Source organism: Penaeus monodon, unplaced genomic scaffold (genome assembly GCF_015228065.2).
Source record: "Penaeus monodon isolate SGIC_2016 unplaced genomic scaffold, NSTDA_Pmon_1 PmonScaffold_4808, whole genome shotgun sequence".
Lineage (NCBI taxonomy): Eukaryota > Metazoa > Arthropoda > Malacostraca > Decapoda > Penaeidae > Penaeus > Penaeus monodon.
In genome coordinates, this window is record NW_023659673.1 from 2,501 (window position 1) to 7,500 (window position 5,000).

Sequence of the window (5,000 nt, forward strand, 5' to 3'; positions counted from 1 at the left end):
AGGAATTGTAGTGTTTCGTTTGATTAAGGCTGTCATAACTCCACCGGCTGTCTCGATACCAAAGACAGGGGAGCAACATCCAGGAGCAGTACATCCTTTACACCTTCGGATTGATCCCCACGCAATATGGCTGCCTGAACTGCAGCTCCGTATGCCACAGCTTCGTCTGGGTGATGGATTTGTTCAGTCCTTGCCGTTGAAGAAATCCTGAAGGAGTTTTTGCACCTTGGGGATGCGCGTTGAGCCTCCAACAAGGACGATGTCATGGATAGTACTCTTGTCTAACTTGGCGTCTCGGAGAGCTTTCTCCACTGGTTCTAGAGTTCCTCGGAAAAGGTCGGAACAAAGCTCTTCGAATCTTGCACGAGTGATGGATGTATAATAGTCGATTCCTCGAAGAGAGAGTCGATTTCCAGACTGGCTTGTGTGGAGGAAGAGAGTGTTCGCTTGGCTCGTCACAGGCAGTTCGGAGACGTCGAAGTGCGCGTTGTTACTTGTCATATCCTTTTTATATTTTCTCTGAAATTCTTGAGTAAAATGATTTACCATTCTGTTATCAAAGTCCTCGCCGCCTAAGTGAGTGTCTCCTGCGGTCGACTTGACTTCGAACACTCCGTCGTCGATGCTGAGGATGGACACGTCGAAGGTACCGCCTCCCAGGTCGAAGATCAACACGTTTCGTTCTCCTTTTCCACCAGTTTTCTTGTCCAGTCATAAGCAATGGCGGCGGCTGTGGGTTCATGATGATCCTAAGAACGTTGATGCCCGCGATGGCTCCAGCATCTTTTGTAGCTTGTCGCTGGGAGTCGTTGAAGTAGGCGGGGACCGTGATCACGGCGTCCTTGACAGTCTTTCCTAGGTAGGCTTCGGCTGTCTCCTTCATCTTGGTGAGCACCATGGACGAGATCTCCTCAGGGTTGAAGGTCTTGTTTTATCCCTTAAACTCGACCCTTAACTTTGGTTTGCCTCCCTCGTTGATGACAGTGAAAGGCCAGTGCTTCATGTCACTTTGAATGGTTGGGTCGTCGAATTTGCGGCCAATAAGACGTTTAGCGTCAAATACTGTATTGTTAGGGTTCATGGCACCTGCCAAAGGGAGAATAAGTAAATGAATAGGCATTTAATTTGGTAATAAAGCTGCGCTATATAGTTCGCTTTATAACATACGCAGGAGACATGTTACTAATATAGGAATATAAAGAATTTTACCTGATTCTTGGCGGCGTCTCCGATGAGTCTCTCGGTGTCGGTGAAGGCGACGTAGGAGGGCGTGGTCCTGTTGCCCTGGTCGTTGGCGATGATCTCGACCTTGCCGTGCTGGAACACTCCCACGCACGAGTAGGTGGTGCCCAGGTCGATGCCGATAGCTGGAGCTGCCATTCTGGAACCAAAATGATTTTTATTAAAGAAAGATAAATGGAAATGTGTGTGTGTGTGTGTGTGTGTGTGTGTGTGTGTGTGTGTGTGTGTGTGTGTGTGTGGTGTGTGTATGTGTGTGTGCGTGTGCATGTGCGTGTGCGTGTGTATGTGCGTGTGCGTGTGCATGTGCGTGTGCGTATGCGTGTTCGTGTGCGTGTTCGTGTGCGTGTGCGTGTGTGTGCGGGTGTGTGTGTGAGTGCATGTTTGTATGTGTGCGTTTGCATGTGCGTATGTGTGTGTATGTTTATGTGTGTATACATATATGTATTTATATATGTATATATATGTATATATATATATATATATATATTATATATATAGTGGAAGAATTAATAACGCATTTGAAGAGATATATTAGATAAGTGAATATAAACACACACACACACACACACACACACACACACACGCACGCGCACACACACACACACACACACACACACGCACACACACACACGCATATATATATATATATAATATATATATATATATATATATATATCTATACATATATATATATATATATATATATATATATATATATATATATATATATATATATATATATATATATGGGGCCGCGGTGGCCGAATGGTTAGAGCGTCGGACTCAAGACTGTCACGACGGCAATCTGAGTTCGAGGGTTCGAGTCACCGGCCGGCGCGTTGTTTCCCTTGGGCAAGGAACTTCACCTTGATTGCCTACCTAGCCACTGGGTGGCCAAGCCAGCCCAAGTCAGTGCTGGTCCCAAGCCCGGATAAATAGAGAGAATGATTACCTAAAAGGTACCACCGGCACTCTCCGTGGAAAGGAACGGGGGCCCTACCACGTACTCACTCCAAGAGCATCACAACATGAAAACTACAATTAAGTATCATGCTGTGACCACGGCGGCTCAGACATGAACCTACCGTTAAAAGAAGAAGATATATATATATATATATATATATATATATATATATATATATATATATATATATATATATATATATATACATACACATGTATATTAGGAAATTTTAGTAATCCATAATTTTCATGATTTTCTATTATAAACGTTAATGCATTCTTCAGTCCTATATATATGATGGCAGTGTATGAAAAAATATCACTCCCACCAACCGCCCACGGAGGTTGTCTATAAAGTCTCGCTATCATACTCGAGTGAGAAGAGATAGTTACTGTCCAAGTAGCTAGTCTATATTTTTTTATTGACCGTATACCGTTTTCGTCAGTTTCGTTATAATTGAATTTTTGTAGGGATGATAAGGATGGACCATGATAATGTTATTACCATCAGCGTAAGCATCTTTTGATAATAATAACTTTGTACAGGGTACTGACAAAGAAATGACTATTGTTATACTGCTGTCTTTCACCATATTCATATCTCACCTAGTATGGAAGTCATTTTTTTTCTAATAGTTATATTATAGAAATGGGTTGTATATCACAGAGTAACATATAACCACGCAATGTACTTACCTTCTGGTCTGGTTTGGTATAGAATCCGCCCGAGATTTACTTAACAAGTGTCTTTCTCCGTGTTCACTCTGGAGGTAAACTGAAGGCTGCTTAGATTAGTCTGCCATAAAATACTCGACCATTTCTCTAGAACGTTCCTCGCATCATGCTGTTCGACCAATCAGAACCAAGTCTTTCGTGACGTCACTGCAAAACTGACATGTGATTGGAGGAACGTGTCTGAGTGGGTTGTGTGATGTTTATACTGTATTCAGTGAAGTCAAGATGCTCTAATTTTAGTTCAGTGACTGTTCACACTTGGCCCTGGTTATGAGAATATGATATTTATAAAGGGAGCACTAAATGTCCTTTAGAGTCTGCATCTTATTCGCATTCAAAATATCTGCCGAAAAAGAGATGGAGACGAAAAAAGGAAACACTGCAAAAACGTTTAACCGATAGCCCGATGTTTTGCTACATAAAGCTAAAATCCTAAAAAGTGTGTATTATCATTATCACCATCGTCATTAATAAAAATAAAAACTACTACTACTACTACTACTACTACTACTATTACTACTACTACTATTACTAATATGATAATGATAATAATGATAATAAAATATAATAATAATAATAGTAATAATAATAATAATAATAATAATAATAATAATAATAATAATAATAATAATAATAATAATAATAATAATAATAATTAATAATAATAATAATAATGGGACCAATACATACAAACAGACCAAGAGGTCCAAGCTCGAAGACCAGACATAGTAATAATAAGAAAAGACAAAGAAGAATTTGACATAATAGACATAGCGGTACCATACGATTCCAGAATAATAGAAAAAGAACGAGAAAAAAACAGAAAAATATCAAGATCTTAAGTTCCAAATGGCAAGATGTTGGAAGATGAAAGGAAAAGTAATACCAATAGTGATAGGAGCATTAGGAGCTATGCCACCAAAGATGGATGAATATCTAAAAAGAATTGGGTGCGACAGAATACATCCTGGCCTAATACAAAAAAGTGTGTTGCTCAGCTCAGCTGGAATATTAAGAAGAATCCTCGACACTTAGGACACAGGCAGTGCCCCGTGAAGAGTCTCAAAAATAAAGACAAGAGAAAAATACCAGTAACATCAACTGTGAAACTAGTTCAATAATAATAATAATAATGATTATAATAATAATAACAATAATAATAATAATGATAATAATAATAATAATAATAATAATAATAATAAGGATAATGATAACAGTGATCATGATAATAATGGAAAGAAATTATATAATATAATAATAATAATAATGATAATAATGATAATGAAAGTAAAATGATAATAAAAAATATTATAATAATGATAACGATAACATATAGATGATAATGGCAATGATAAGAATAACATGATAATAGTAGTGATAATAATAATGATAGTAATAACAATAGTAACAGCAATACTGTAAATGGTAATGATAACAATAACAATAAAAGTAGCAATAATAAATAACACAATCGTAATGATTATAATGGTAATAATGATAGTAGCAATGAGTAGGAAAGATGGCAACAATGATAATAATTATAATAATGATAATAAGAAAAAATATAATGATGATAACTATTAAAAATATTTATAATAATTGTGAAAAAACAATAATGATAATCATATAATGATGATCAAATGATAATGATGATGACAGCATTAATAGTACAAATACTGGTACTATTACCACTACTGAAACTACTAATAATAGTAATAACTAACAATAATAATGATTATAATATTTTCGACAATAATAATGACGGTAGTAATGACGATACTAATAATAATGATTATAATAATGATGATAACAATGAAAACAATAACAATAATGATGATAGTAATAACAATAACAACAATAATAATAATAATAATAATAATAATGATAATAATATTAATGATAAGTATAATAATAATAATGATAATGATAATAATAATAATGATGATAATAATAATAATAATAATAATAATAATAACAATAATAATGATAGTAATAATGATAATAATAATAATAATAATAATAATAATGATAATAATAATAATAATAATAATAATAATAAT

The 5,000-nt window shown here is 35.4% G+C and overlaps 1 pseudogene; it reads right to left on the reverse strand.

Moving 5' to 3' along the window:
* The window catches only part of LOC119571026, a 3,719-nt pseudogene extending 725 nt beyond the window's left edge, over positions 1 to 2,994 (reverse strand).
* Positions 2,995 to 5,000: the final 2,006 nt, after the last annotated feature.